Here is a 22415-nt window from a genome sequence, read left to right on the forward strand (position 1 = left end):
GTGTGGGATGTGAGTGTTGGAGTGTGGTCAGGTGTCTCCACCTTACCTGGATAGTGGGGCACCACACCTCAGGAGGAGGTGCAGTACCTCTGTGGCGACTGAACCCTCAGGGGCGCCACACATGCGGGACCTGGTAACAGCTGACCAGTGACTGCGCAAAGTATCTGATGTTTTTCAATATTTAAGTCAGGGGTGAGGAACCTTTTTTCTGCCAGGGGCCATTTGGATATTTATACCATTACTCGGAGGCTGTACAACATTATCTACTTGAAAAGTATCCTGCTGTATTTGGTCAAATATTAAATTAACACTCCCCCTTAAGGTGATGGCTGCTTCTCTTTGGTCTGATGATGTTGGGTGGTATTGATGATTTTGCTATTTGCAACTGCTTTTCTAGAATTGAGTCGATCTGGTGCGCAGGTGACTCTGCGAATTTTGAAAAGAATGCGCAGCATTAAGTTTCCAAACACAGATGTATATTGCACTGCAGATCTCCTCACAGTGGGAAATTCATCACTGCCCACGTTACATTTATAGAACTCAAACAGTGCGGGGGCTGCAGTATACATTACATAGGAGACACTGAGACTGCTCTATATATTCATCACATAGGAGACACTGAGACTGCTATAAATACATCACATAGGAGACACTGAGACTGCTCTATATACATCACATAGGAGATACTGTGACTGCTGTATATACATCACATAGGAGACACTGGAACTGCTGTATATACATCACATAGGAGACACTGAGACTGCTGTATATATATCACATAGGATACACTGAGGCACATACAGCAGAAGAGACATTGGAGGCACATACATTTTAAGGAGATGCTGGAGGCACATACATCACAGGAGACCCTGGGGGCACATAAATCACAGGAGGAGCTAGGACATATATACATCACAGGAGACGCTGGGGCATATATACACTACAGGAGGGGATGGAGCACATACATCTGAGTAGAAACTGGGGGCACATATATCAAAGGAGAAGCTGGAGCATCTATACATCACAGAAGATGCTGGGCCGCATTCATCACAGGAGACGCCAATGGCATATACATAACAGGAGGGGCTGGGGGCCTATAAACATCACAGAAGGTGTTGGGGGTACATACACATTACAGGAGGGGCTGGGGGCATGTATACATCACAGGAGGGCCTGAGGGTCTGTATACATCAGAGGAGGGATAAGGACTTCCGCTGTTGCTATTGTCAGTGGGACTGGAGCGTGCTGACTCCACCCACAAAGTACATCCTGACACAGGACGCAATCCTTTATTCCACACACGCGGACGCAGTGTCAATTGAAGGGCCAGCGGCTGTCATTTTTCTGGCCGCCGGTCCTCAGGGATCTATCACAGGCAATAAACTAAATAAGCAAATGTGCATACCCTCACAGATATTTCAGAGGAATTTTTGTACCATTTTGCAAAATGTGTAGCATAAAGGTTGAAGACAATAATATACATTTTGAGCTACTCTGTTGGGAGATATTTTTGCTTCATGTGTCTTTATATTGCCACCTCGTGGTTATAATGTGAATTGCAGTCTGTCAAGGCTTTTACTACCAAGTGGAGATAATGTATTGATTTTGTATAATGAGAATTGGAGTTCTTAACAAGCAAGTTAAAGGAAAGACATATCTGCATTGTAAGCCAAAAATAATATATTAAGTGAATATATTTGTGGCACTAATTCCTTGGAGGCGTTTCTGTTCATCTCACAGTATAATTTTCATTACATTCAACACACCCTGAATAATAACAGAGAGTCCATGTATTAATTACAATTTACATTATTAGTGTGGGAAGGGATTAGTAGTTATGGATGCAACCGGTTCAGTATGTGCAGAACTCAATGTGGTGACTTGCTGCTGCCCTCTAGTGGACAAAATGGAACTCCAATCAATATTGAGAACGCTGAATTCAGCGTACAGCGTCACTGTCATGAGCGGAGGTGAACTAAACTCCAATTCTGTATTCATTGGTGAAGAATTCAATCAGAGAATCAATCTAAATCTTCTGAATAGTGATGCTTCCATAGCAGCAACATATTTGGCAGTGCTTTACAAAGATTGGCATCACTCCATCCCCAGTAGGTGTCCCAATATAATTGCACCATCAAATAAATAGACCATGGCCAATTTATCAGAAAAATTTTCACTTATGAGTATATTCACGTATGAGAAGAAACTGACATCACACATTCAGAGAGAAAAACGCATGCACACTCATGAGTCAAGTGCTGCAAGGCTGCTCAAATCAGTGTCACACACAGCAGCCATTGTTCATATGCTGTGCTAAGACACCTATGGGCTCATAAATAGGGTCCCCAGCTTGGGTAGGGTTTTCCTATCGGGGCAAATTGATGAACCATTTGAGGGATATGTCATCATTATGAGATTGGTGGGCGTCCGACACTCGGCACCCACACTAATCAGCTGTTACAAGCACCAATGGCGGCAAGAGACGACATCCGGCACCCACACCGATCAGCTGTTACAAGCACCAAAGGCGGCAAGAAATGACATTTGGCACCCACACCGATCAGCTGTTACAAGTGTAGGGAAGGTGACCGGACGGACGGACTAGTCAGAGTGAAGAAGGAAAGGTTTGCACAGTGTAGGAAGGTGTCGGTTATTACAGTGGGGAAACAGCTAGGAAAGTGTAGTGGACGTGCAGTACCTTGGGTTGACCATTAGATGGCAGGGAGGAGTGTGAGCAAAGGACTTGACATCAGCTTAGGGCTTTAGAAACCGTTGGTCATGGGGGGCGTGGTGACAGTGACAGGGGACCGGGAGAGCTATAAATACTGAGGGAGGGTTCCAGAAGGTTCCAGTCCCCAGGGGTGCTCCAGTGACAGGAGGACTGCGACAGTCTGTGCGCTGTGAGGAGAATCTAAACCAGGGGGACTGAGGAGGGAGAACAACGGGGGGTGGTCCTGACAGATACACCGCAACAGAGACGAGTTAAAAGGGAATAGGCACAGCGTGTAGAGTACGACGTCTGACCAGTGAACGCACTGTTGGTGATTTGGCTTAGGGCAGCCACAGTGTCGGAAGCTGTAACTACGTCAGGAAAGGAGAAAGGACAGGACATATATATACGTCCCCGGCGAGAAACACGGTGTGTGAAGCGGCTCTGGATATAGAGGGCCATAAGTGAGGTACTGTGCTGTGTCGTGAAGCGGCTCTGGATGCGGAGGGCCGAGAGAGAGCGATATGGCGATGTGTTGCGAGGGCCGTCAGACGGACGGCGCGCAGAAATAACATTGGACCTGTTGTACCCAGTACCTGCCTCCATCTTGTCTCTGTTTCGTCTCTGCGCGGTATAATAGAGGGACCACCCCCCAGCTCGCCCGACCCACCGACCCTACATTTGGCGTAGTCGGCAGGATCGCCGCCGCTAATACCCCATCTTCTGCGGCAGGCCTGCCTCAAAGAATGGAGAAGGACTTGGACTACTCTGTTTGGATTACAATTACCTGTGGATTACAATTGGCTTACCTGTGGATTACAAATTGGGAGCGCTGTGGTGACTCCTTGGTGCTGACAGAAGATCCGGGGCGGTATCAGGAGCTGCGCAAGATGGCGACATTACTACAGTGCAGGGGAGAGGTCCGGGTGTTTGCAGTCGTGTTGAATGGACTGGGACCCCCTCCAACATACCCCTGTGGACAGCAGTATGTGCCCGGAGGCTGACGCTCTCATGTACTGTACCCCAACAGATGGGAGGAAAGGCCTGCCAATGCCCCACCCAGCAGGAGGAGTGGCACAGAAGAGGGACTTGGCTGTGGCTGTTTGGCGCCATTCGATTGCTGCCCACCGGACGGTATGAGACGCTGCGGGTGTCGGGGCATCTGCCGCCTGGAGTGGCAATGGCGGCGGGAGAACGAAGTGAGCCAGAAGACGTCATCCTCGGGTCCATGGGCAAGAAGCGGAGCCCGTGCGGGGCCCGAGCGGAGCCAGGAAGAGCGGCTGCCATTGATACCGGCGGAGAGCCTCCCCACGGAGCCCCTGAGTATGGAGGCTAGGCCCGCGGAGCAGCGGGTTGAAGAGCGGAGGCTGTGGGAGGAGCCGTGTGGTGATGTGACGGAGGCCGCGGCGCCGGGGAAGGTGAGAGTTCCCCCGGTCCTGCCGGCGGCTACCCCAGCGGCCCCTATCATTCTGCCGCAGCACGCAGCCTCCTGCGTACCGGAAAGCCTGGCTGCAGAAGGCCCTATGCTTTACGCGGAGTTGAGCGAGGCCCCTGTCCCTGTCTCTGAGCCAACCCGCCCGGAGTCATCAGGGCGGAGTTCATTGGCAAGAGGCTCGGTTGCACTTCCTCGGCCGATCCCAGCTTCATCACTCGAATCGGCTGTCACTCCGGCTCTGCTTAAAGTTGTGGATGCGGCCTACCCTGCGGCCGTGAAAATGCCAGCGCTGAAAGCAGCGGCGGCCTGTTTGACGGGCCCTTTGGACCAGCCCCCCAAAAACACGGCTGCTCTCAACCGCCACTCGGCCCCAGCGGCTGCTGGGCCACAGATACCATCAGCCGCCTCTGCCCCACGTCCTTTTTTGGCAAGCTCCTGCCCACCGGACTCTGGGACTGGTGCTGTACCCTCCATTTGGGTTGCGGAGGTTGTTAAGGGAAAGAAGACACGGGAGAAAGCGATTTGGAAACAGCTGCATGACAAGGGGGAGGCTGGCATGGCGGAGAAGAGATCACAGGGGCGGCTGGTATACACCAACCTCGAGAAGGGGTACGGTTTCATCCATGATAAGACTGGCCAGAAAGTGTATGTGAGCGTGGCCTCTATACGGCATGGCCGGGCTCTGGAAGTAGGGGACTTGGTTTCCTATTATAAAGAGTACTGCCCCCGCGGATATTATGCGGTGGCAGTGCTGGCGGAACCCGAGGAACGCGAACCCCCGTAAAGAGGACTGTTGTGGACACTCCCTGCATCCCAGGAGCTCCACGGTTGTGGGGCCCCTTGCTACCGGCCATCAGGAGATGGCCTGGACTGTCAGAATTTCGGTGCACCGTTGTGCAGGTTAAAAAGGACAGGTGCGTTAAAAAAAAAAATGTTTTGTTGTTATCTGATGCAATTATTTTTTGTTTCTCTCTTTTCTTATGTTTCATGTATGGAAAGCAAACGTAAAGTTGATTGCCTGACAGAGCGGGGATATGTAAAAGAGAGGGAGTGTCCATGTCCAAGGAAGGGGGAGGGAAAAGGAGTACTGGTGATGTTTACTGTTGGATGTTGAGTTTTAAAGCAAAAGAAAACGAAAAAAAAATATAAAAATGGGTACTTGTGCTATTATAAAGTTGTTTGATGTATAATATGCAAGGTAAAATGCAACAGGTCCGGGTAAGGGAAGGTCTGCGGGACCAAAGGAAAGTGTTAGATCCGGTAGGGATCTAAGAGTTGAGGAGGTCTGGGAGACCGGGACGCCGACCATGACATGTTATTGAAAGAAAGGAAAAATGAGTTGGAAGACGTGAGGAAGATAGCCGTCCTAGGTCAGGTCCCCAACATCACGGACACCCCTGAAGGAAGAAGGCGGGCGCTGGTAATGATCTGGAAGGTAAGAGACCTCGATCATGGCGTACCGAATAGTGGAAGGTGACAGTAGGGGAGAGTAGGGGAAGGTACACGCCATAGAGAGAGTATGGGTGTACCTAGCCCAATTTGAAAGACGTTGTCATGTGGCGTGCGCGCTGGTGAGTAGCAGTAGGCTGCTCAGAGCATAGTGCTCCCAGTATGGTTCAGCCCCCGCAGATAGTGGGTTTGGCTCAACAGCTGGTCCGACAACAGAATGTAGGTGTTGCTTCAGAACGACAAAGGCAGGGATGAAGATTGTCGAGGACGACAATGGACAAAGGAAGGGAGAGTGTAGGGAAGGTGACCGGACGGACGGACTAGTCAGAGTGAAGAAGGAAAGGTTTGCACGGTGTAGGTAGGTGTCGGTTATTACAGTGGGGAAACAGCTAGGAAAGTGTAGTGGACGTGCAGTACCTTGGGTTGACCATTAGATGGCAGGGAGGAGTGTGAGCAAAGGACTTGACATCAGCTTAGGGCTTTAGAAACCATTGGTCATGGGGGGCGTGGTGACAGTGACAGGGGACCGGGTTAGCTATAAATACTGAGGGAGGGTTCCAGAAAGTTCCAGTCCCCAGGGGGAGCTCCAGTGACAGGAGGACTGCGACAGTCTGTGCGCTGTGAGGAGAATCTAAACCAGGGGGACTGAGGAGGGAGAACAACAGGGGGGTGGTCCTGACAGATACACCGCAACAGAGACGAGTTAAAAGGGAATAGGCACACCGTGTAGAGTACGACGTCTGACCAGTGAACGGACTGTTGGTGATTTGGCTTAGGGCAGCCACAGTGTCGGAAGCTGTAACTACGTCAGGAAAGGAGAAAGGACAGGACATATATATATGTCACCGGCGAGAGACACGGTGTGTGAAGCGGCTCTGGATATAGAGGGCCATAAGTGAGGTACTGTGCTGTGTCGTGAAGCGGCTCTGGATGCGGAGGGCCGAGAGAGAGCGATATGGCGATGTGTTGCGAGGGCCGTCAGACGGACGGCGCGCAGAAATAAACTTGGACCTGATGTACCCAGTACCTGCCTCCATCTTGTCTCTGTTTCGTCTCTGCGCGGTATAATAGAGGGACCACCCCCCAGCTCGCCCGACCCACCGACCCTACATAAGCACCAAAGGCGGCAAGAAATGACATTTGGCGCCCACACCGATCAGCTGTTACAAGCACCAAAGGCGGCAAGAGATGACAGAAGTTGGTGATCTATCCTCTGGACATGTCGTCAGTATGTCCTGACTGGAAAAACCCTTTAACCTCTATACCACTTTTGCAACACTTGTTTTCAGACTCCTGATTTTGTTAATGTTTTTATTCCCTGCCAGTTTTAGATTTATTATCTAGAGTTGTCAAATATCCTCACAAATTTCACTTTGAACCTGAGTTTTGAATTATGTCTTGAAGGATTTTTCCCATCATCAGAGATGGGTCTTGTTGGATAGTACTCATTAAAACACACAAATTTGCAATTTACTGCCTTTACTGCCTGTTAAAGTTTTCAGCCGTTCTTGAGATATTAAGGGTGTGTGCACACGCTGCAGATTCTGCTGCGGATGCGCAGCAGTTTTGGCCCTGCGGATCCGCAGCAGTTTTTGCTGCGGTGTACAGTACCTTTATATTCTATGGTAAACAAAAACCGCAGTGCACACGGTGCGGATTTTTCCGCGCGGATTTGCTGCAGTTTCAAAACCGCAGCCTGTCACTTCTTTGTGCGGAATCCGCAAGGGTTTCACACCTGTCCATTGTAGAGGTGTCAAACCGAAGGGGAAAACCGCACGTTAATCCGCAGATAAACCGCAGGTCTTTTGACCTGCGGATTTACCTGCGGATTTTGCAAAATCCGCAGCAGAATCCGCAGCGTGTGCACACACCTTAAGGGTACGTGCACACGCTGCGGAATCTGCTGCGGATTAATCCGCACGGATTTTGCAAAAACCGCAGATAATCCGCAGGTCCAAAGACCTGCGGATTATCTGCGGTTTTGCCTGCGGTTTGGTCCTGCGGATTCACTATCTCCACAATGGTGGAGATAGGAACCCGCAGCGGTTTCCGCAGAAAGAATTGACATGCAATTCTTTCTGCGGATTCAAAACTGCAGCAAATCCGCGCGGTTTTTTCCGCAGCGTCGGCACAGCGGTTTTTTTTTTTCCCATTCAAATGAATGGTACTGTACACCGCAGCTAAAACTGCTGCGTGTCCGCAGCGGCCAAAACCGCTGCGAAAACGCAGCGGAATCCGCAGCGTGTGCACACAGCCTTACACTTTTCATTTCTTTTACTTGCAGATCGTTGCCTTGGAGACCGACCACCGTTCCTTTGCAACAGAACAGGCTCAGTCTCGCGTCTCAATACCCGGCACTGCCGTCGGAGCACTCATCTGCACAGAAATACATGCAGCACACTCTGGTCCCGAGTGCCGGCAGCAGTGCAGGGGTGTTGAGGCGGGAGACTCATGTGAGTTTCTCGCCAGTGTGACCCCGGCCTTTAATTACTGTTTGAAGCTGACCAGGATTGGAGGAGCGCAATGTTTTCTCCTAATTCCAGCCTGTTTCAGCTCTGTATTTGCAAGCTAGGCAGCAGAGGTGGTCGGTCTCCAAGGCAACAGGCTGTAAACAAAAGTAAAGTGTTAATATCTCAAGAATGGCTTCAAGTTTTAATAAGTAGTAAATTGCAAAAGTGCTTGTTTTTCCAGGCAGTATCTGACAATATCCATCTGCGTAGATGGGATTAAACCTTTAACAAACCATGGTTCATTTTTCACTGGGGCTTAAGAAGTAAAATCCAAACACAGATTGCTTGTTATGGGCTCGAGGACAATAGCTCTCTTTAAAAGAGAAGACTTATGGAATGGCCAAAAATATATATCATGGTTTCCTATAGCAACAAATCATAGCTCAGCTTTCATTTAACATACTGCTGCTGGATAATAGAAGCTGCGCTGTGATTGGTTGCTATAGGCAACAACGAACGCATTATAAATAGACACCATACAATTTTGACTACATGGAGAATCTAATAGGGGATTAAAAGTAAATTTATATACCTCCCATTTAATTCACTACTAACTTTGTCTTCAGTATTAATGGTAGATAGAGGCAGCCATTTTATCATGTAGATGAATGGCTGTTTCAGGTAAAAGCTGGCAGGACTGTGAAATAAAAAGACTGTGGAGGAACTGTAGTCATTCTATGCCCTATGGAGACCACCATATTCTCTCCTTAGATGCATTGTAATAGTTTTCACCTCATTTATCAAAAATGTCTTTCTTGCCCACAACAGCCAAACAGAGCTCAGCTTTCTTGTCATAACCAACTCTGGTAAAATGAAAGCTGTGCTGTGATTGGTTGCTATGGGCAAGAAAGTTTGTTTTGGATTCAGAAAGTTTTGACAGACTTGCCCTGGTATAATTCGGACCGTGCTATGATTTTTCGTTATCAAGCCCTTTTATCAATATTCCCAAGATCTCACAAATCTGAGTAGTAATGTACAGTCTGAGCTCATCACATTGTTCCATCCCCCAAATGCGTGCATTAGCCTCCGCTCAATAAACAGGATGTCAGATCACTGGATATTTCTGTCTCTGGGGACACGAGTCACATGTGGGAATATGTCGGCATCATAAGTGCAAAATTCCGCGAAATGCGATCCTGAAATTAATGTCATACCAGAGGGGTTATCAATGGTGGGAACATTTTCAAAAATGATAACGTTTGTGACCATGCATCACATTCCCTGAAATGACACATGGGTATAAGTAAGATTGGTGCTGATGGAGGAGCGAATCTGCCGAAATTCACATACGGCTCATTTGCCCAAACTCAGCTGGGAAATTACATTTTGCTTTGTATTCAATGCGAACTGAATGTACCCCGATTGTCGGTAAACTGGCAGAGCATGAAAAATGGGGGGGTGAAGGGAATGTACCCCGATTGTCGGTAAACTGGCAGAGCATGAAAAATGGGGGGGTGAAGGGAATGTACCCCGATTGTCGGTAAACTGGCAGAGCATGAAAAATGGGGGGGTGAAGGGAATGTACCCCGATTGTCGGTAAACTGGCAGAGCATGAAAAATGGGGGGGTGAAGGGAATGTACCCCGATTGTCGGTAAACTGGCAGAGCATGAAAAATGGGGGGGTGAAGGGAATGTACCCGGATTGTCGGTAAACTGGCAGAGCATGAAAAATGGGGGGGTGAAGGGAATGTACCCCGATTGTCGGTAAACTGGCAGAGCATGAAAAATGGGGGGGTGAAGGGAATGTACCCCGATTGTTGGTAAACTGGCAGAGCATGAAAAATGGGGGGGTGAAGGGAATGTACCCCGATTGTCGGTAAACTGGCAGAGCATGAAAAATGGGGGGGTGAAGGGAATGTACCCCGATTGTCGGTAAACTGGCAGAGCATGAGAAATAGGGGGGGTGAAGGGAATGTACCCCGATTGTTGGTAAACTGGCAGAGCATGAAAAATGGGGGGGTGAAGGGAATGTATCCCGATTGTTGGTAAACTGGCAGAGCATGAAAAATGGGGGGGTGAAGGGAATGTACCCCGATTGTCGGTAAATTGGCAGAGCAAGAAAAATGGGGGGTGAAGGGAATGTACCCCGATTGTCGGTAAACTGGCAGAGCATGAGAAATAGGGGGGGTGAAGGGAATGTACCCCGATTGTTGGTAAACTGGCAGAGCATGAAAAATGGGGGGGTGAAGGGAATGTACCCCGATTGTCGGTAAACTGGCAGAGCATGAGAAATAGGGGGGGTGAAGGGAATGTACCCCGATTGTCGGTAAACTGGCAGAGCATGAAAAATGGGGGGTGAAGGGAATGTACCCCGCTTGTTGGTAAATTGGCAGAGCATGAAAAATGGGGGTGAAGGGAATGTACCCTGATTGTCGGTAAACTGGCAGAGCATGAAAAATGGGGGTGAAGGGAATATACCCCGATTGTTGGTAAACTGGCAGAGCATGAGAAATGGGGGTGAAGGGAATGTACCCCGATTGTCGGTAAACTGGCAGAGCATGAAAAATGGGGGTGAAGGGAATATACCCCGATTGTTGGTAAACTGGCAGAGCATGAGAAATGGGGGGGGTGAAGGGAATGTACCCCGATTGTCGGTAAATTGGCAGAGCATGAAAATTGGGGGGGTGGAGGGAATGTACCCCGATTGTTGGTAAACTGGCAGAGCATGAAAAACGGGGGTGAAGGGAATGTACCCCGATTGTCGGTAAACTGGCAGAGCATGAGAAATAGGGGGGGTGAAGGGAATGTACCCCGATTGTCGGTAAACTGGCAGAGCATGAGAAATAGGGGGGGTGAAGGGAATGTACCCCGATTGTCGGTAAATTGGCAGAGCATGAAAAATGGGGGGGTGAAGGGAATGTACCCCGATTGTTGGTAAATTGGCAGAGCATGAAAAATGGGGGTGAAGGGAATGTACCCCGATTGTCGGTAAACTGGCAGAGCATGAGAAATAGGGGGGGGGGTGAAGGGAATGTACCCCGATTGTCGGTAAATTGGCAGAGCATTAAAAATGGGGGGGTGAAGGGAATGTACCCCGATTGTTGGTAAATTGGCAGAGCATGAAAAATGGGGGTGAAGGGAATGTACCCCGATTGTCAGTAAACTGGCAGAGCATGAAAAATGGGGGTGAAGTGAATGTACCCCGATTGTCGGTAAACTGGCAGAGCATGAAAAATGGGGGGGTGAAGGGAATGTACCCCGATTGTCGGTAAATTGGCAGAGCATGAAAAATGGGGGGTGAAGGGAATGTACCCCGATTGTCGGTAAACTGGCAGAGCATGAAAAATGGGGGTGAAGTGAATGTACCCCGATTGTCGGTAAACTGGCAGAGCATGAAAAATGGGGGGGTGAAGGGAATGTACCCCGCTTGTTGGTAAATTGGCAGAGCATGAAAAATGGGGGTGAAGGGAATGTACCCTGATTGTCGGTAAACTGGCAGAGCATGAAAAATGGGGGTGAAGGGAAGATACCCCGATTGTTGGTAAACTGGCAGAGCATGAGAAATGGGGGTGAAGGGAATGTACCCCGATTGTCGGTAAACTGGCAGAGCATGAAAAATGGGGGTGAAGGGAATATACCCCGATTGTTGGTAAACTGGCAGAGCATGAGAAATGGGGGGGGGTGAAGGGAATGTACCCCGATTGTCGGTAAATTGGCAGAGCATGAAAAATGGGGGGGTGGAGGGAATGTACCCCGATTGTTGGTAAACTGGCAGAGCATGAAAAATGGGGGTGAAGGGAATGTACCCCGATTGTCGGTAAACTGGCAGAGCATGAGAAATAGGGGGGGTGAAGGGAATGTACCCCGATTGTCGGTAAACTGGCAGAGCATGAGAAATAGGGGGGGTGAAGGGAATGTACCCCGATTGTTGGTAAATTGGCAGAGCATGAAAAATGGGGGGGTGAAGGGAATGTACCCCGATTGTTGGTAAATTGGCAGAGCATGAAAAATGGGGGTGAAGGGAATGTACCCCGATTGTCGGTAAACTGGCAGAGCATGAGAAATAGGGGGGGTGAAGGGAATGTACCCCGATTGTCGGTAAATTGGCAGAGCATTAAAAATGGGGGGGTGAAGGGAATGTACCCCGATTGTTGGTAAATTGGCAGAGCATGAAAAATGGGGGTGAAGGGAATGTACCCCGATTGTCGGTAAACTGGCAGAGCATGAGAAATAGGGGGGGTGAAGGGAATGTACCCCAATTGTCGGTAAATTGGCAGAGCATTAAAAATGGGGGGGTGAAGGGAATGTACCCCGATTGTTGGTAAATTGGCAGAGCATGAAAAATGGGGGTGAAGGGAATGTACCCCGATTGTCGGTAAACTGGCAGAGCATGAAAAATGGGGGTGAAGGGAATGTACCCCGATTGTCGGTAAACTGGCAGAGCATGAAAAATGGGGGTGAAGGGAATATACCCCGATTGTTGGTAAATTGGCAGAGCATGAGAAATGGGGGGGGTGAAGGGAATGTAGCCCGATTGTTGGTAAACTGGCAGAGCATGAAAGATGGGGGTGAAGGGAATATACCCCGATTGTTGGTAAATTGGCAGAGCATGAAAAATGGGGGTGAAGGGAATGTACCCCGATTGTCGGTAAACTGGCAGAGCATGAGAAAGTAGGGGTGAAGTGAATGTACCCCGATTGTCGGTAAACTGGCAGAGCATGAAAAATGGGGGTGAAGGGAATATACCCCGATTGTCGGTAAACTGGCAGAGCATGAAAAATGGGGGTTAAGGGAATGTACCCCGATTGTTGGTAAATTGGCAGAGCATGAAAAATGGGGGGGTGAAGGGAATGTACCCCGATTGTTGGTAAATTGGCAGAGCATGAAAAATGGGGGGGTGAAGGGAATATACCCCGATTGTCGGTAAACTGGCAGAGCATGAAAAATGGGGGTGGAGGGAATATACCCCGATTGTTGGTAAATTGGCAGAGCATGAAAAATGGGGGGGTGAAGGGAATATACCCCGATTGTTGGTAAATTGGCAGAGAATGAAAAATGGGGGGGTGAAGGGAATATACCCCGATTGTCGGTAAATTGGCAGAGCATGAGAAAGTAGGGGTGAAGTGAATGTACCCCGATTGTCGGTAAACTGGCAGAGCATGAGAAATGGGGGTGAAGTGAATGTACCTCGATTGTTGTTAAATTGGCAGAGCATGAAAAATGGGGGTGAAGGGAATATACCCCGATTGTTGGTAAACTGGCAGAGCATGAGAAATGGGGGGGTGAAGGGAATGTACCCCGATTGTCGGTAAATTGGCAGAGCATGAAAAATGGGGGGGTGGAGGGAATGTACCCCGATTGTTGGTAAACTGGCAGAGCATGAAAAACGGGGGTGAAGGGAATGTACCCCGATTGTCGGTAAACTGGCAGAGCATGAGAAATAGGGGGGGTGAAGGGAATGTACCCCGATTGTCGGTAAATTGGCAGAGCATGAAAAATGGGGGGGTGAAGGGAATGTACCCCGATTGTTGGTAAATTGGCAGAGCATGAAAAATGGGGGTGAAGGGAATGTACCCCGATTGTCGGTAAACTGGCAGAGCATGAGAAATAGGGGGGGGGTGAAGGGAATGTACCCCGATTGTCGGTAAATTGGCAGAGCATTAAAAATGGGGGGGTGAAGGGAATGTACCCCGATTGTTGGTAAATTGGCAGAGCATGAAAAATGGGGGTGAAGGGAATGTACCCCGATTGTCAGTAAACTGGCAGAGCATGAAAAATGGGGGTGAAGTGAATGTACCCCGATTGTCGGTAAACTGGCAGAGCATGAAAAATGGGGGGGTGAAGGGAATGTACCCCGATTGTCGGTAAATTGGCAGAGCATGAAAAAAGGGGGGTGAAGGGAATGTACCCCGATTGTCGGTAAACTGGCAGAGCATGAAAAATGGGGGTGAAGTGAATGTACCCCGATTGTCGGTAAACTGGCAGAGCATGAAAAATGGGGGTGAAGGGAAGATACCCCGATTGTTGGTAAACTGGCAGAGCATGAGAAATGGGGGTGAAGGGAATGTACCCCGATTGTCGGTAAACTGGCAGAGCATGAAAAATGGGGGTGAAGGGAATATACCCCGATTGTTGGTAAACTGGCAGAGCATGAGAAATGGGGGGGGTGAAGGGAATGTACCCCGATTGTCAGTAAATTGGCAGAGCATGAAAAATGGGGGGGTGGAGGGAATGTACCCCGATTGTTGGTAAACTGGCAGAGCATGAAAAATGGGGGTGAAGGGAATGTACCCCGATTGTCGGTAAACTGGCAGAGCATGAGAAATAGGGGGGGTGAAGGGAATGTACCCCGATTGTCGGTAAACTGGCAGAGCATGAGAAATAGGGGGGTGAAGGGAATGTACCCCGATTGTTGGTAAATTGGCAGAGCATGAAAAATGGGGGGGTGAAGGGAATGTACCCCGATTGTTGGTAAATTGGCAGAGCATGAAAAATGGGGATGAAGGGAATGTACCCCGATTGTCGGTAAACTGGCAGAGCATGAGAAATAGGGGGGTGAAGGGAATGTACCCCGATTGTCGGTAAATTGGCAGAGCATTAAAAATGGGGGGGTGAAGGGAATGTACCCCGATTGTTGGTAAATTGGCAGAGCATGAAAAATGGGGGTGAAAGGAATGTACCCCGATTGTCGGTAAACTGGCAGAGCATGAGAAATAGGGGGGGTGAAGGGAATGTACCCCGATTGTCGGTAAATTGGCAGAGCATTAAAAATGGGGGGGTGAAGGGAATGTACCCCGATTGTTGGTAAATTGGCAGAGCATGAAAAATGGGGGTGAAGGGAATGTACCCCGATTGTCGGTAAACTGGCAGAGCATGAAAAATGGGGGTGAAGGGAATGTACCCCGATTGTCGGTAAACTGGCAGAGCATGAAAAATGGGGGTGAAGGGAATATACCCCGATTGTTGGTAAATTGGCAGAGCATGAGAAATGGGGGGGTGAAGGGAATGTAGCCCGATTGTTGGTAAACTGGCAGAGCATGAAAGATGGGGGTAAAGGGAATATACCCCGATTGTTGGTAAATTGGCAGAGCATGAAAAATGGGGGTGAAGGGAATGTACCCCGATTGTCGGTAAACTGGCAGAGCATGAGAAAGTAGGGGTGAAGTGAATGTACCCCGATTGTCGGTAAACTGGCAGAGCATGAAAAATGGGGGTGAAGGGAATATACCCCGATTGTCGGTAAACTGGCAGAGCATGAAAAATGGGGGTTAAGGGAATGTACCCCGATTGTTGGTAAATTGGCAGAGCATGAAAAATGGGGGGGTGAAGGGAATGTACCCCGATTGTTGGTAAATTGGCAGAGCATGAAAAATGGGGGGGTGAAGGGAATATACCCCGATTGTCAGTAAACTGGCAGAGCATGAAAAATGGGGGTGGAGGGAATATACCCCGATTGTTGGTAAATTGGCAGAGCATGAAAAATGGGGGGGTGAAGGGAATATACCCCGATTGTTGGTAAATTGGCAGAGAATGAAAAATGGGGGGGTGAAGGGAATATACCCCGATTGTCGGTAAATTGGCAGAGCATGAGAAAGTAGGGGTGAAGTGAATGTACCCCGATTGTCGGTAAACTGGCAGAGCATGAGAAATGGGGGTGAAGTGAATGTACCTCGATTGTTGTTAAATTGGCAGAGCATGAAAAATGGGGGGGTGAAGGGAATGTACCCCGATTGTTGGTAAACTGGTAGAGCAGGAGAAATGGGGGTGAAGGGAATGTACCTCGATTGTTGGTAAATTGGCAGAGCATGAAAAATGGGGGGGTGAAGGGAATGTACCCCGATTGTCGGTAAACTGGCAGAGCATGAAAAATGGGGGTGAAGGGAATGTACCCCGATTGTCGGTAAACTGGCAGAGCATGAAAAATGGGGGTGAAGGGAATGTACCCCGATTGTCGATAAACTGGCAGAGCATGAAAAATGGGGGTGAAGGGAATATACCCCGATTGTTGGTAAATTGGCAGAGCATGAGAAATGGGGGGGGGTGAAGGGAATGTACCCCGATTGTTGGTAAACTGGCAGAGCATGAAAAATGGGGGTGAAGGGAATATACCCCGATTGTTGGTAAATTGGCAGAGCATGAAAAATGGGGATGAAGGGAATGTACCCCGATTGTCGGTAAACTGGCAGAGCATGAGAAAGTAGGGGTGAAGTGAATGTATCCCGATTGTCGGTAAACTGGCAGAGCATGAAAAATGGGGGTGAAGGGAATATACCCCGATTGTTGGTAAACTGGCAGAGCATGAAAAATGGGGGTGAAGGGAATATACCCCGATTGTCGGTAAACTGGCAGAGCATGAAAAATGGGGGTGAAGGGAATGTACCCCGATTGTTGGTAAATTGGCCGAGCATGAAAAATGGGGGGGTGAAGGGAATGTACCCCGATTGTTGGTAAATTGGCAGAGCATGAAAAATGGGGGGGTGAAGGGAATATACCCCGATTGTCGGTAAATTGGCAGAGCATGAGAAAGTAGGGGTGAAGTGAATGTACCCCGATTGTCGGTAAACTGGCAGAGCATGAGAAATGGGGGTGAAGTGAATGTACCTCGATTGTTGTAAAATTGGCAGAGCATGAAAAATGGGGGGGTGAAGGGAATGTACCCCGATTGTTGGTAAACTGGTAGAGCATGAGAAATGGGGGTGAAGGGAATGTACCTCGATTGTTGGTAAATTGGCAGAGCATGAAAAATGGGGGGGTGAAGGGAATGTACCCCGATTGTCGGTAAACTGGCAGAGCATGAAGAATGGGGGGGTGAAGGGGATGTACCCCGATTGTCGGTAAACTGGCAGAGCATGAAAAATGGGGGGTGAAGGGAATGTACCCCGATTGTCGGTAAACTGGCAGAGCATGAAGAATGGGGGGGGTGAAGGGAATGTACCCCGATTGTCGGTAAACTGGCAGAGCATGAAAAATGGGGGGTGAAGGGAATGTACCCCGATTGTTGGTAAACTGGCAGAGCATGAGAAATGGGGGTGAAGTGAATGTACCTCGATTGTTGGTAAATTGGCAGAGAATGAAAAATGGGGGGTGAAGGGAATGTACCCCGATTGTTGGTAAACTGGCAGAGCATGAAAAATGGGGGTGAAGGGAATGTACCCCGATTGTCGGTAAACTGGCAGAGCATGAAAAATGGGGGTGAAGGGAATGTACCCCGATTGTTGGTAAATTGGCAGAGCATGAAAAATGGGGGGGTGAAGGGAATGTACCCCGATTGTTGGTAAATTGGCAGAGCATGAAAAATGGGGGGGCGAAGGGAATATACCCCGATTGTCGGTAAACTGGCAGAGCATGAAAAATGGGGGTGAAGGGAATGTACCCCGATTGTTGGTAAATTGGCAGAGCATGAAAAATGGGGGGGTGAAGGGAATGTACCCCGATTGTTGGTAAATTGGCAGAGCATGAAAAATGGGGGGGTGAAGGGAATATACCCCGATTGTCGGTAAATTGGCAGAGCATGAGAAAGTAGGGGTGAAGTGAATGTACCCCGATTGTCGGTAAACTGGCAGAGCATGAAAAATCGGGGTGAAGGGAATATACCCCGATTGTTGGTAAATTGGCAGAGCATGAAAAATGGGGGGGTGAAGGGAATATACCCCGATTGTTGGTAAATTGGCAGAGCATGAAAAATGGGGGGGTGAAGGGAATATACCCCGATTGTCGGTAAATTGGCAGAGCATGAGAAAGTAGGGGTGAAGTGAATGTACCCCGATTGTCGGTAAACTGGCAGAGCATGAGAAATGGGGGTGAAGTGAATGTACCTCGATTGTTGTAAAATTGGCAGAGCATGAAAAATGTGGGGGTGAAGGGAATGTACCCCGATTGTTGGTAAACTGGTAGAGCATGAGAAATGGGGGTGAAGGGAATGTACCTCGATTGTTGGTAAATTGGCAGAGCATGAAAAATGGGGGGGTGAAGGGAATGTACCCCGATTGTCGGTAAACTGGCAGAGCATGAAGAATGGGGGGGGGTGAAGGGAATGTACCCCGATTGTCGGTAAACTGGCAGAGCATGAAAAATGGGTGGTGAAGGGAATGTACCCCGATTGTCGGTAAACTGGCAGAGCATGAAGAATGGGGGGGTGAAGGGAATGTACCCCGATTGTCGGTAAACTGGCAGAGCATGAAAAATGGGGGGTGAAGGGAATGTACCCCGATTGTTGGTAAACTGGCAGAGCATGAGAAATGGGGGTGAAGTGAATGTACCTCGATTGTTGGTAAATTGGCAGAGAATGAAAAATGGGGGGTGAAGGGAATGTACCCCGATTGTTGGTAAACTGGCAGAGCATGAGAGATGGGGGTGAAGTGAATGTACCTCGATTGTTGGTAAATTGGCAGAGCATGAAAAATGGGGGGGGGGTGAAGGGAATGTACCCTGATTGTTGGTAAACTGGCAGAGCATGAAAAATGGGGGGGTGAAGAGAATGTACCCCGATTGTTGGTAAACTGGCAGAGCATGAAAAATGGGGGGGGTGAAGTGAATGTACCCCGATTGTCGTTAAACTGGCAGAGGATGAGAAATGAAGGGCAAACTGAATGTGGCCCGATTGTAGGTAAACAGATAGAGCATGAGAAATGGGGGGAGAACTGAATGTACCCCAGTTGTCGGTAAACTGGCAGAGCATGAGAAATGGGGGGGGGAACTGAATGTGCCCTGATTGCAGGTAAATCGGCAGAGCATGAGACATGGGGGCAAACTGAATGTACCCCAGTTGTCGGTAAACTGGCAGAGCATGAGAAATTGGGGGGAGAGCGGAATGTGTCCTGATTGTAGGTAAACAGACAGAGCATGAGAAATGGGGGGGAGAAATGAATGTACCCCAGTTGTCGGTAAACTGGCAGAGCATAAAAAATGTGGGCGGGCAAACTGAATGAGCCCCGATTGACGATAAATGGGCGGAGCATGAGAAATGGGGGGCGAACTGAATGTGCCCTGATTGTAGGTAAATCGGCAGAGCATGAGAAATGGGGGGCAAACTGAATGTGCCCTGATTGTAGGTAAATCGGCAGAGCATGAGAAATGGGGGGCAAACTGAATGTGCCCTGATTGTAGGTAAATCGGCAGAGCATGAGAAATGGGGGGCAAACTGAGTGTGCCCTGATTGTAGGTAAATCGGCAGAGCATGAGAAATGGGGGGCGAACTGAATGTGCCCTGATTGTAGGTAAATCGGCAGAGCATGAGAAATGGGGGGCAAACTGAATGTGCCCCAGTTGTCGGTAAACCGGCAGAGCATGAGAAATGGGGGGCAAACTGAATGTGCCCCAGTTGTCGGTAAACCGGCAGAGCATGAGAAATGGGGGGTGAAGTGAATGTGCCCCGATTGTTGGTAAACTGCCAGAGCATGAGAAAGCAATGTTTAAGGCTATGTGCACACTAGGCATTTTTGCGGTGTTTTTTTTTCTGCAGCAAAAACTGATCTCTTGACAGGAATGAAGCTGCAGCAAAAACACAGGTTATGCTGCATTTTTGATGCTTTTTTTTGCTGTAGTTTTGGCATGCTACGTTTGTCTCTTGTGCATGCTGATACAGTTTAGTGACAAACAAAAAAAATCACATTTAATTAGGTTTTGACACAAAAACCGCTACAGAACCTGATACCTGCATTTTTTATGCGGATTTTCAGCGTTTTTTCACCACCCATTACTTTCAATGGGTGAAAAACTGAAAAAATGCAGAAAGACGTGACATGTTCTATTGTTCAAAAAAAACATGCAAAGCACAAAATCCTGATGACAAAAAAACAAGGTGTGTTCATGAGATTTCTGAAATCTCATAGATTTTGCTGGTATTGTGAAACGCAGCTGAAAATTTGCATTAAAAAATGCTGAAAAACTGCCTAGTTTGAACTTAGCCTTAGTGCAAAAATGCAGCAAAATAACGCAAGTATCAGGTTTTCCGGCAATGTTCCCAAATCGTGATGGTCCTATACTGTCTCTGTTATTAAAACCTTACCATGTGTCAAAAATTACTTCAATGTGAATAAGGGCATAGCAGAAATGGAGCCCAACTCTGGACACCTAGCAATGGGAAGCTACCGTGGTATAAAAAAGTGGTTGCCCCCTTCTTGATTTGCTATTCTTTTGCATGTTTGTCACACTTAAATATTTCAGGTCATCAAACAAATTTAAATATTAGACAAAGATAACACAAGTAACCACAAAATACAATTTTTAAATGAAGGTCTTTATTATTAAGGGAACAAGAAATCCAAACCTACCGGGCCCTGTGAAAAAGTGATGCCTCCTCCCCACCAAAAAAAAAAAATTAACTGTGGTTTATCTCATCTTTGGGAATCTGAGTTCAAATTTCATAGCCACTCCCAAGCCTGATTACTGCCACACCTGTTCTCAATCAAGAAATAACTTAAATAGGACCTGCCTGACAAAGTGAAGTAGAACAAAAAATCCTTAAAAGCTAGACATCATGCCGCAATAAAAAGAAATTCTTTAACAAATGAGAAACAAAGCAATTGAGAGCTATCATCCTGGAAAAAGTTATATAGCCATTTCTAATGCTTTGGAACTCTAGCAGTGAGAGCCATTATCCACAAATTGCGAAAGCATGGAACAGTGTTGAACCTTCCCAGGAGCTCATCCCAGAGGTCGCAAAATACCCTACAACAACATCCAAAGAACTGCAGGCTTTACTTACCTCAGTTAAGGTCAGTGTTCATGACTCCACAATAAAAAAAGAGACACAGCAAAAATGGCCTGCCTGGCAGAGTTCCAATATGAAAACCACTGCTGAGCAATAAGAACATAAAGGCTTTTTTCATTTTTGCTAGAAAGCATCTTGATGATCCCCAAGACTTTTGGGAGAATACTCTGTGGACTGATGAGGCAAAAGTTGAAGTAACAGCATTTGATGTAGAAGTAACACAGCATTTCAGAAAAGGAACATCATACCAACAGTAAAATATGATGGTGGTAGTGTGATGGTCTGGGGCTGTTTTACTGCTTCAGGACCTGGAAGACTTGCTGTGGTAAATGAATGTGGTAAATTCTGCTGTCTACCAAAAAATGAGAATGTCCGACCATCTGTATGTAACCTCAAGCTGGGTTATGCAGCAGATCAATGATCCAAAACACACCAGCAAGTCCACAACTTAATTTCTTAAGAAAAACAAAATTAAGACTTTGGAGTGGCCTAGTCAAAGTCCTGACCTTTATCCTATTGAGATGCTGCCAACATCATTTTGGTTGACAGCCAGATCAACCTAACGCAACAATCAACATGATGTTGGCAGTGACGTCACATGAAGCAGGAGACTCAGGAGCGGTGTGTGACCAATCTGATCTGGGAGAGATTGTCGTAGGGCAGCACAGGCAGATAATTATCAATCACCTGCTGATAAGTGCTTAGCCCCTTAGGAAAAATAAGAAAAAGTCCTGGATAATCACTTTAAATGGAAGTACTTCATGCCCTCTGCTGGACAGAAGTGTAACTGCAATGCAAGAAAGGCAACGTTCCTAAAAAGTGTCTACATAAGTCCTATTATGGTTTAATGACTCATCTTTTACAGGATGGGTAGTAAAATGATAACCCCTATGATCAAGTTACATGCAAAGTACTCTGGACTTTTATTTGCTGAAATTGATGTTTAATACCGTATTGCATCCAAATACCTTGGAAACATAAAGAAAACAAATGAATAAAATTGGCAAACAGGATTAGCGCTGCTGCAGATCTCCTGCTGCACAGCACAAATTCTACTTATAAATGAGTCACAGCGGGTTCCAGCTGTCTGGGTATTAATGCTGTGACGCAGTCGCTTTGCCAAATGGCCAACTCCCTGTAATTATCCAAATTCTTCAAAACACTTTTTTTTTTTCTAAAGCCTCTATTAAATTATGGAAATGGAATTGTTTTTTGTTCATTTTTCTGTAGTGTTTGAGGATGAAGATGATTTAGAAAATTGAAGCAATATGATTAAAAGCCTAAATGGAATAGATAAACAGAGTGCCATCCCCTGGAGGAGGTCTATTGGTGGAAAAGATCAGCAGGGGTGTCTCAAAAGAACAGCGCCGCTCACTTAAAATCCAGCAAATGAGTGACAAATAGTGGACCTTGTCATTTTTTTATTGTGGCAAATGATCCAATATCACGTCTGTGAGTGGTAAAAATATGTGAACCTTGGCTCTCTCAGTATCTGGTCCGCTCCCCTTGAGAAGCAATAACTGGTAAATTATTGATTAATCTTGCACATCGGCTTAGAGGAATTTTCGCCCATTCCTCCCACAAAATAGTTTCAGCTTTGTTTTTCTTTTTCCCATAAACTGCTTATTTCAGGTCCTTCCACATCATTTGTATAGCATT

Source organism: Dendrobates tinctorius, unplaced genomic scaffold, assembly GCF_039654945.1.
Source record: "Dendrobates tinctorius isolate UK_male_01 unplaced genomic scaffold, ASM3965494v1 ptg000020l, whole genome shotgun sequence".
Classification (NCBI taxonomy): domain Eukaryota; kingdom Metazoa; phylum Chordata; class Amphibia; order Anura; family Dendrobatidae; genus Dendrobates; species Dendrobates tinctorius.